General features: G+C 35.1%; 1 long non-coding RNA gene across 1 annotated transcript; it reads right to left on the minus strand.

Moving 5' to 3' along the window:
* Positions 1-527: 527 nt before the first annotated feature.
* On the minus strand, positions 528-11,373 carry LOC148057458 (uncharacterized). The gene is made up of 4 exons (XR_015705579.1): positions 11,321-11,373; positions 8,996-9,033; positions 7,577-7,661; positions 528-1,618 (listed from the first exon to the last, which is right to left on the minus strand). It is a non-coding gene; the product is annotated as an uncharacterized LOC148057458 (long non-coding RNA).
* Between the last annotated feature and the right edge of the window lie 397 nt (positions 11,374-11,770).

Genomic DNA, 11,770 nt, shown 5'->3' on the forward strand with positions numbered 1-11,770 from the left:
TGATCTACATACTCAAGGTTCTGGTAATTTAAAACTGACTGGAAAAAAAGTCTAGAAATTTATACAATCTCAGACAATTTTTGTCAAAAAAAAGGAGAAAAGCTAGATGTCAAATTTCCCTTGAGTTCAGAAAAATGTCAGTTGGCTGTATTCAAAACAAAAAATAAAATTAGAATATAACAATATAATACAGTGTATAATGAATTAAAATAAAGTGTGGAATGGTAATAGACTTGTTAACTATTTTTGCTGGTTGATATTCAGACCAGTTAGGGGCCTAAGCCCTATCTTGTTGATGTAAACCAATATTAACAACACGTAATTAGGTTGTATTCAATATCAAAATCTAAACAGAAAACCTACTGGAATCCAAAGATGTGTGCGGTTTTATAACGTAGTAGTAATATACGTTAAATACATTTTTTCAGTGGAGTGAAAAAAAGGTAAGACTTCTTAAAATGTCCAAGACAGGTTTTGCAGCTAAAGAAAAGACTTCCAAAACAGCCTTTACTGTGACCCTTGATTAATGTCTGTAATTCAGATCTGGAGAAAAAGAGCAAAACACTTTCTCTGTGGCTATAGAAAGATGTTATTTGTATTTGAATGCAAAAGACATGTCCTTTGTTTTCCATTTTTTTAAGAAGATTTTGATTTTAAAAAATAAAAAGATGAGATAAAACTTGTTCATTCATCACTTTTTGATTTTTTTTTCCTCCATCAGTATTGTGTATTTTCTAGTTTAATTTTTCCTAACAGCAAAAATAAATGTTATTTCTGAAACTTTTACTGCTATATTGTTCTCCATGCTGTTCAATAAGATGGTTATTTTATCCATCAAAAAAAATTTGTGTTTTCTTTTTCTTTTGTAATACTGTCCTCTGTCCTCCTTGTCCGTAAGTTTCTTTTCCCTCCCCCATAACTCCTCAAGTGAAGAAATTCTGTAACTCTGTTACTTTACTGTGAAAACGTCTCAACTATTGGAAAAAATTGCTTATCCCTTATCAAAGAGATTAGTAGGTTTTGAGATACGTAAGATGTAGCCAAAAATACAGACAAATACACTTGGAAAACACAGTTACTTCTGTCAGGGCTACGTTTGAATGTTGATGACACTGCTTAATAAATTTGTCTGGAGTTACTTCAGAGATTCTTATTTTGTGCTCAACCACCCCCTTCCCTCACTGCCCTTTAACCCTTGAGTACCTGAATTCCAGTGATCCCACAGGCAATTTGCAACAAAACAGAGGTAGAGGAGAGTGAGAGACATGCAGGAGATGTGCAGCAGTGTTGCTGCAGATGCACATGCAACCTCATATAATGCTAAAGGCAGGGTGAGGGGAGTGATTTGGTGTCTACTTTCCTTTCAGTTCTGCCCCTCCTTTTATCTATAAACCCGACCCCATTTAATGAGCAGGTTTACAGCAAGTCAGTTAAAATAGCAAAGCATGAAGCAGTCCAACACAGAGGAAAAGGAGCTGTATAATACTCTTTTCCTGTCACACACTTAGCTCCACTCCCGAAACTGTATATGTACCATGCAGAATTGATGACTTGAATGATAAAAAAGAGGGCTCCTTCTGATGAGTCAGGTTGCAGCTTTTCCAGCCTTTACATTTACCTGAGAAAATGATATAAATTATATATGACTTTATATCCAGGAAGTCAGTGTTATTGCTGTTGGAAGAGTAACTTTCCTCCTAGAGAGCAGGAGGATACAGTGTCAATACAGAAAGATGAGAGGCATCTGGTAAACATCTTGAGACGTCAGACTACACATCATTATTTCCATGTGAGTAGATTATAATAGTCCGCATCTGGCTATTAACTGATCTGCCTTTCATACTGTCTGCAATATCAGCGTGTATTTTGTCATTCTTATTCCATGTGATATCTGAGGCAAATTCACACTTCTTTGGCTTTTTCCTCATTAAGAAGTTAAAAAACCCCACCCCATCTGCCTTTTGGAGGGATCTGGGTGCAGACCAGTTGGAAAGGCCTAAGCCTCCCAACAGTGTTTTGCAATGGATAAGCATAAGAGTTTCTGGAAGCTGGGGGAAATACTCACCATAATCCTCTCTTGCCAGGAACAGATGTATGTGGCTGTATATTCTCAGCCACTCTCAACGTACTCTTCATTTCTACATTTAATTTCTTTAATTTCTTAATGCAACTTTCAGGCCAGGAGCTAGCAGAAGGAGACCTTGCAGTTTGTGCATGGATGTCTGTCAGAGCAAGACAGGACAGTGTAACCAACATAACAGGCTTGTGTTTAACTGTCTTTCTGGGTGGGGGGACATAAGCTGTGTGTGAAAGCATTCAGACGTAGTGGAAACAGAGAAGAGCTGAGGTGGTTTTGTTTTGTTCAGTAAAGGTGATGGAAGAACATCAGTGGTGAAAGCAGCTGGGATCCTATCACTAAGTTTTTATTATGCAATGTGGTTATACTGACCACCTAAAAATGATAATTCCGCAATGGTTGTCTGCATAGAGTTCTTTTGCATTTTCACTAGGAGTGAATGATTTGATTCTTTAAGGAAGAAAAAATGTGGTAACAAAGTCTTGTCCTCAACTACAGGTGAAATTGTGAATGTTAAATGACTTAAAATGCTGTGGGTCTTATTTCCTCATATAAAAAAGGGCTAATGTTCATAGTGTTGATGTTTACTTTGTTGATTGCATAAAGCTTTTACATGTTCTCTAACAGAAGCTGTTCCTGAAATTAGTACAGCTAGAGTTATGGATGCAGGGGAAGCATAGGGGTCTGGGAACTAAAATTACTTATGGGCAGTACTGGACCTTAGTTTTGGTATGGCACAAATTTTCTGTGTTGTTCTACCTTTACTTCAACCAAGGCTGAGATAAGTTTCCTGATCTTAGATGTAACGGAGGCCATTCACTGCTGAACTGTAAACATCAACATGTCTCATTCTCTGGAGTTTGAGCTACATCAACAAAATCTAAAAAGGCACTTTTTGGGGTTCTTTGCAAAATTAAATCCATGGAGTGAATTATTAAATCTCTTTGTTTCTTTCAAATAAGAGTGTCTGGCAAGCAGGTTCCAGTGCCAGCTTACATTTTTGTTTTATCTTGTAAGATATGAACTAGAATTTATCAAAGGTTTCCTACTATCTGAACAGACAGGGTCACCCTAACTGCAAATAATCAAAGAGCAGGCGTTGCTTTTTCTGCAGTCCACTTGCTTAAGAGCATAAAACTGTTTCACTGCAGGAAAGATGTTAATCTTCTACCACGTATTGAACAAATTAAGGTTTTTAAACCTAAAGCACGTTGTTGCTTATCCCAAATAGAATTCCCTTCTCCTCACAGACCTTAGTAAGAATCTCATGGTATTGTTTTTAATTGAATAAATCCATCAGGGTTCTAGTAGATAGCTCATCATCTGCCAGTTACCTCACTTTTTCAGCCAGGGAATTCACAGGGATTCTGTATTCCTAACATACTACACCTGGGGCTGGGAAGGCTGTTGGGAGCGTGAAAAAGCTCAGCTAATAAAAATGCATGCCAACCTTATAGATACTGTTTGTTAGGCTGAGGTTCATCAAGATCTCTGCAGTGCAAGAGTTCAGTACTCTACAAGCAACAGATGGATTTGAATCAGAGAGAGAGAGAGAGAGAGAGAGAGAGAAATGCTAAATACTCATACTTCTCCAGGGTGGCAACTGTCATTGAAAATGCCTGCTTGCCTCCAAAGGTTAGGCTGAAATCATCTAGCTTAACTTCTTATCGAGGACATGATTAATCAAAATTGAATTACTCCTGGCTGCAACAATGTTCTGCAACATATTGGCAATGCAGTCATATTTATTAAAAAGAGAATTGTACCCTTAGGTTTTTATGTTTCCATTTCATACAGTTAATGCACTTCCTTAAGAAACATTTTATTGTGATGACAAACTGAAAATAACTGAAAGGAAAACTTGAAAAATATAATGAAAATAATCTTGACTCAGAGGACTTCTAAAATACATGTACTGTATAATCTCATTGTATTTGTTGTTTCAAATTATGTAAATTCTATATTGTCTGACTTCAGATATATTTACGTGCTTAAATTACTCATTTTTCACTGTTCACCTTAGGGGAATTAGAAGTTGCAAAGGAAAGAGGAAGCAAAATACAAACCACCATCACCCCTCTCCCGCCCCCTCCCCCCCAAAAAAAAAAAAAATCCAAGCTCAAAACTAAAGTAAAGGCTCTGGAAATATAAGCAGCTCAGGCCTATAAATTATTCCAATTGGAGCTGATTATTTTTGTAGTACTTCTTCAAAAAGTGTACCGTTTAACAACATAAACCTGTTTTTTTAAAATAATAATAATAATAATAATTGTTACCAGTCTATTTCATGTTTAGCAGTGAAACTAATTTGAAGTTGCTTGTGAAATGCTCTGGAACAAGATCAAAATTAATTCCTTTCATGACGTTATTATTAAAGAATCATATTTTAATGCCAACAATGTTATTCACTAAGGCATAGTAATTTGTATATTGCAGGAAAGGGTATTTTTTTTTACTACACACCTAAGTATGTACATTTACCAAAAAATGAAACAAAATCACAACCACCTCAAATATGTGTTAATAAAATATCAAGGTTAAGAACTATAACCAGAAGCCAAGAAGACCTTGTTTAAGCTTGAAGGATATTAACTATGCCCTTTCTTGACCATCTGTCTTGTCAGTCATCATGAGATATCTAGTTAGTAGTATTTCAAATAGATTTTCCTTTCTAAACCATGCATGCATGAAATCAGGTTTCCTTTACACAAAATCTCTCTACATATTTTTTTTTTTTTTAAAGTCTCCGTAAGACCCAAGTAAGTCTCTGTAAGCCAAGTTTGGAGAAAATATTCATTACCCTTAAATACTAGAACCTGTACTTCATGGTTGGGGGAACCCTCCTGGTCTGCTCACATGCTTTCAGACAGCAGAGAATCTTCTTCTGGAATTTACAACATGAAACTTGTCAATAAATGGTAATTCATTGATTAGGAGTGTGAACAGTGGTGCATTTCCAGCCCCTGACAGAGCTTAGTTGCTAAAAAAATTATGCAAGTACTCCACGGCAAAGCTGATGAGTTATTGCAAACCAAATTCATCTTCTCTTTAAGGCAACACACATAAGTTGCCCAAAAGCATAATCAGAAGAGTTTGTGCCATTCTTTTTGTGTGCTAGATAGGGGTGGTACAAGTAGCTGAAGTAAGGAGTTGTGGAGAAAAAGCATCAGTAGTTTCTTGTCAGGATCTCTTAAAAGGTTGGAACTCAGCCCCAGTACAGAGCACTCTGGACAGAAAATTCACCTCAGGATCCTGGCAGACAAGGCAAGTTTAAGCTGAACTGCGTAGTGTCATTTCCAATAAAGAACTGATAGGAAAAAGCTGCTTGAGCATGGCACCTTAATTTACCATGGATGTATTTCTAGTATTCCAGTATTAACTATTACTTTTTTATTCGAGAAAATGACACCAACAGCTTTAGTATTCTGGACCTGTATTTTTCAAGCTTCAGAACATGCTGAACTTAAAATGATTTTCTTTTTTTTCCCATTTTTTCTTTTTCTTTTTTTTTTAAGCAAATGAACTTAAAAAGACCAAAAAATTCACGTGTTAGAAGTGGGGTAGAAAGCAGTATTAAAAACACAGTTAAAATTTGAAATACCATGTAGGAAAGAGTTGGAATAGCATCTGATTTTGCAAATTTGAAGCCAGCATTTAACACTAGCAACTGGAGTAGTTGACTATAGATGAAACTACATAATGGGCTTTGCTTCTGATAGCAGAAGGCTGGACTTAATATGGAAATCACACACTTCCTAACTGGAAGATGGAGATTTTCCTTTCTAATATTGCTAAGATTGCTTTCTATGGAGGGCCTGAAAATGAAGAAAATAGTAGGGGCAGAAAATAAAGAAAAATATGCATGAATTAATGAACAGAATGGGTGTGTGAAGGGTAGTATATATTCTAATAAAACAAACTTTGAAATTAATCTTATTGATTCCTCTTCACTTTATTCCCCAGTTATTCTTGACAAGCATTAAAATAATGCTCTAAATCATCACATATTTGAGTTATTTTCAGTATCCATCTTTGTTATCTGGAAATCTTCCATTAAAAAATAGCATTTTTTCCAATGAAGATGCATAGAGAGTTGTCTTTAGTGAGCTGCCTTGCAATTCAAAAATTTTTTGAGACATTTATTAAAACGTGACTAAATAAGAAAGCACATACCAGGCAAGCTGAGTTGCTTAATTCAGTAAACTCTTCCACAGTACCCACATTAAGATGTGTAACAAAATTATTTAAGTAACTTCATCCTCTCACATGTAGTGTAACAGTAATAAAATAAACAAGTTCTTTACAGAGGGCATAAATTTTCTGTTCGACAAAATGTAAAAATTAAAAGCTGCTGCTTTGCTGTAGAAACTGAGTTCTTGGTACTCCAGCACAACAAACATAATACAGATAATAGTTTAAAATCTACTAATGTGATAATATCAATATCAACAGAATGGTTTCTGGAAGTACTGCTTTTCTTCTTGTTCCTTTTGTGTTACATTAAACATCACAAAAATATAGAATTTTATTTCCCTAATAATTTCTTTGGCAATTTTCTTTCTAGTTAGCTATAAGTACATAAATATTTATATTCATTTATAAGCCTATCTTCCACATCTAGCTATTAATATTTTATTGATGTGCCATATGCCTTTATTGCTTTATTAAAAATTATGCAACTTCAATATACTGTTTGTGCAAAAGGATCCCAGTCCTTCATAGAACAATGCAGCAGAACTTCGGAGGGGTTTTTTGCTTGTGATTTTCTTAGGTCAGAATGTAATTTTATGTATATTTTCTGTATGGGATTTACAGAAAATCGCTGTGTTCCCTTAAAGGTGCTTAAGAACATAATATAGTTTTGCTAACCTTTTGATATATACTTCCATATGCTTGGGAAGGATAAAACAGTCTTTCCATTTTTCAAAGCATATGGAATTATTTGTAATATGCTTTCATGTTATGGGGAAGGGGACAAAAATTAGAACATGGAGGGAAATTAGGTGATTCTTGTGGAAATGTGTTGGTGCAGGATTTCATTCTGCTGAATCCACATAATTTTACTTACAAAGTGGAAGAGTCAGTAATCTGTGCATCTAAATTCTGCCTGAACCAGTGATGTTATCCTGATTAAACAGAAACTGCTTGAAAACAAAGCAGAATTTTTCACCAATGTTTTATGCAAATTACATTATGATAAAGTACATATTACCTGAGAAGAAAGCAGAGATTTAGTGCAAGGAGAAATGATTGTTAAAATGGAAAAGGATAAACTTAGGTTCCACTCAGACTCTACTTGGAAGCAAAATAGTTGGAGCCTGCATTTGTAGGACATTCCAGCACAGCTTCCCTGAGCAAATCTTTTCAGAAGTACATCTATGAGATGCCTTTCAAGGTGCACTGCATTTAAATTGATCTTGCAATTTATGGTCAGATTTGGCATAGAAACTTACTTATGTTCAGCAGTTTCCCAATAATTCTGGTAGCGAGGGTACTTACCAGGTGACTACCAAAGCTGTAGAAGCTCTGACAGACAAGTGTCTATGCTAGCCTTAGCATGATGAGGCCAGGTGTCTTTTTTGGTCTGGAAAATATGCAACATTACTTTTCATGGTAGTTTCTTGGTAGTTTACAGTAGTAGTCTCAGTCTCACATAAAGGAGGGAATGCAGCAATGAAGGCATGTAGACAGTGGTCAGTATAAGGCTTTGGCAGTGTTTAGGGGTCTAAAGCAACTGTTCCCTGTGCATGTCTACAGTACTATATAAATTTTACATAGCTTCAAAGTAATGCCTCAGACAGTCCTAGAAATCAAATTAAAACAAAAAAGGCAGGATTTCAGCATCAGAGTTTTACATCTGAAAATTTAAACTAGTGCCAAAACAACGAAGTTTTCTGCCATCGGGTAGAATTTACCTCATTCATATATAGACTAAACTGGCTTTTTAATTGAGCCCTTCCTTTATGCCACAGGCTACTTCCAGAGGTAACATGGTACAGTTTGATGATACACTCTTACAGAAAGCTGTTTAATGTTAGTCTAGCCTGCAATGAACCTAAATTTTTCAGCTTGTGGTGTGCATTCATGGAGTATATTTCCTATTACTGTTTGTTCCCAGACACAAGGTGATAAAGAGGAAATCAGAAGAGAGGGAATTTTGGCAACATTAAAACTAGTGCCACTTGCACTAACTCATCATATTTGACAGTAATGGGTATTCCTATATAAGTGTACACTCCAATTCATGCCACTAGATGTTATCTCAAACTATCTCAGTTGGTGGTGTCTCAAAGGCTTCATCTGCAGATATCTGATGAGATTTTTTTCTTCTAATTTGAGGGGACAGGGTGGAGGAGGAATTCTCATACGTAGGTGTAGAGAACCTATGCACCATTTTAACAAGCAAACTCAAACAGAACTCTAATGTACAAACCCAAGAGGTCATCTACACTCAAGGATGTCGCAGGGAAACTTCTGCAGAGTTTTGAGAAGGGTCATGTGCACCTCATTTATTGCTGGATTTTCAGCTATAGAGCACAAAGCTCTTACATGCTAAAAAAGATTTTATATATTTCCACTTCCCAGTGAAAAAAGTGTCATATCAGACATGTCAAAATCAGAGTAAGTGACAGTCATGGAGATTTATAAGATTTTTAGTTAGTTAATGTAATTGCAGCTTTATAGTCATTCCCCAGATGTTAACCAGGACACATGAATAAATTCTTCCATTTAGCATCCAAATAAGATTCAAAAAAGAAAAAAAAAAGAGGTCTGAATAATGAATTATGCATGCAAAGTTAGTTTCAGCAAAAGTAGCTTGTCAGGTAGTGCTAATGCAAGTGATGCTTGACCTAGAGATGTTCTAATCTATTTCAGTAAAACTGAAACCAATTTTCATGCACTTTTTTTTTCCTTTACCTTTCTTTTTCAACTCATCAGAGCATCCTCTGAAACAACTGGAAAAAAAAAATAAGAACACAATTTCGTACATGACACGGAATTGCGGACTGTATTTTCAATCTTACCGTTCAGCAAGTCAGAGAGGTTAGCGTTTCAGCCAACTGAAACATTGATTTTCATTTAAATCTTAATCTCAGCAGTGTTTTGCTATGTCATTGGCATTTGTGTTCTACATCAGGGGATTAATGGCCACAGAATAAAAAAGGGAGTTAAGATATATTTTGTGTCAGAAAATGTTAAATAATGCAAAGCACCAGATTAGAATACAGATATTTTTGATAATTGATATATTGCCCTTGCCATCTTGCTAAGTGATAATTCTTTTGATGAAGTATTCATCAGCATGCAGAACTGTAGTCTACACACAGTACTGACTTCTCTTACTAGTTAAACATAATTAATTGTGCCTAGCCGCTTATCCCTGTTATTTAAATGTTCTGGATAAGAATGAAAAGTATTCTTTTTTAGCTTAAACTTAATGAAAAGAAAAGCAAGAGGAAATTTTACTCTATCTGCATAGTTAGACTTTTTGTGAGTTTGGGGAAACAAAATTATTCAAATATTTTTTCAGCTGCTGTGTGGGAAGCAACTGATAGTAATGAGTACTGTTTTGCTGAATACTATTAAGAGTCTGATTTGAATGTGTTTTCTGTATAACTGATACTAATATGTGCCTTTCCTCAAACTGTGTTCTGTTCTAAAGGAACTATTTAGGGAGAGGTGGACTAAAAGGGTCTAGAAAAGTGAAGAATTAAATTCTAAGGGAGGCAAAAAGACAGTATACTTTAAAAAAAAAAAAAAAAAAAAAAAAAGGTTTCCCAGAAAACAGAAACGAGAGGGACACAGAGAATTTGCATTGCTCATTTTTTTGCCCAAAGGTTGCTTTTTATGGCATAGCATGTAGCTGTGAATGTCATTAGTTGAAATCTTAAGGAATTATTGTGCATAGTCTTAAGGCAACAAAAGCATCCATTCATTTTTCCCAAGAGTAATATCTCACTGGTTGAGACCATCCCAGGTATGGGCTGGAAAATATGCTTTTAAAATCTGTTTGCAAACAAAAAAAAAATCATTCTTTAGATTGATGCATAGTGAGGATATGTTTTTCTAGCTGGGTATAGAAGTGTAGCCTTCCTGAAAAATTTACTGTATGTAAAAGTCCAAATGTTGAAACAGATGAAATGTATACTTTAAGGAATCTGGGTAGTGAGGGTTTTTTTCTGTCCTTCTCCATATAGTAATTCCTTCAAAATGTATACAGCCTTTTAATTTCTACCTTTATACTTTCTCTTACAAGCCAATACAAGAATGTACAATACGTACAATTGTCTTGTATGAATAGAGCTAATTTGTACCTGAATAGAGATTTACACCTCCATAGAAACTTACTCATTTTGTTGTAGTTCCAAGAAGATACAGTTACAGAATCTGCCAGAACATGTAGTAAAGATTTCTAAAGAAATAATGCTAGGATACAAAAAAAGAAAAGAAACAGCTCCCCCACACCCCCACTCTCCCACCCCCACAAAAAAACAAAAAAACAAAACCATTCAAAACAATGTACTGAGAAAATTGATTAAAAAAATATTAAGAAAGATGGACATATGTAGTTTGGTGATACATGAAATTACATTGCACCATTGGTTTATATAAAGAATACATATCTAATTAAGAGTATAGTGTCAAAAATAAGTAGGATGTTGAATGGGTATGTTTGTAATATATGTTAACATTTTTAGCATATTGAAATAGATCATTTTATATGGAATTAAATGTTAGAATAACACATTGATTTTCTGAGTAGAATTTTTCAGAGTTTAGAGGACAAAGTTAGGTTTCCACAAACTTTACAAGTATAAGCTGCAAATTCCTGAAGGTAGTAATAAAAAGAAACTTGACCACATGGACAAAATTCTCTTCATGTGTTGCCTGAGAATTAATTTCAGGTCACATTTAGAGTTTTTGGCATTTATATGTTCACAAATATTACTCTCTATGCTTATAGATATAGTTCTGTATGACTGTGTCTGAAGTATCACTGTAGGTGTCTATAAGGGCTCATAACAGTTGGATAAGGTGTAAAAATTTCATAGAGAATAAAAGCCTCATTTTCAGAAATAGATCTATGTGCAGCATATTTCTCTGCTCTGGATGAACATATGGGAGCTTAGGAGTGGGATTTTTATCCACTTGCTATTAAAAGAACAAACAAACAAAACAGACTGTAAAAGATAATAGCCTGTGCCCTGTAGCTGCTACATCTCTTTTGATCAATGTACTTACAGCAAGCTTCCCAGTTCCAACTTGTGCCACTTCCATAATTGCCTGCTTTTTTACTGTCTTAGTCTAAGAAGTCTCAAGTTATCTTTTGCCCTGGCTAGCTTGGGGTGAAATGTTTATTTTAAAGATTGTTTTTATCTCTTCCCGGCAAAGCCAGTGAAAGAATTGTGGTGTTTACAAAACTGAAAAATGTTGGCAACACAGTTCACCACAGAGTGAGGAAATAACTGAAAGAAGGGTCGTAATTTCGTTCTTTCACTTCTGTTGCTGTTATTAGGGTTTTGTTTTGCTTTGTTTTAATTAAAAATTTCTTCCTGTGATAAAAAGTGTGGTGAAACCCTTCTTGTGGAATCTGGAAGCAAGGCAAGGTCATAAATGGGGTTCATCTCTTCAAACATACCTACTCTTCCATGAGTCATACATTACTGATGCAGAAAATTGGTCACTTATTTA

Source organism: Nipponia nippon, unplaced genomic scaffold (genome assembly GCF_047370975.1).
Source record: "Nipponia nippon isolate SJK-2023a ecotype South Korea unplaced genomic scaffold, ASM4737097v1 scaffold_1, whole genome shotgun sequence".
In the NCBI taxonomy this organism is placed as follows: Eukaryota; Metazoa; Chordata; class Aves; order Pelecaniformes; family Threskiornithidae; genus Nipponia; species Nipponia nippon.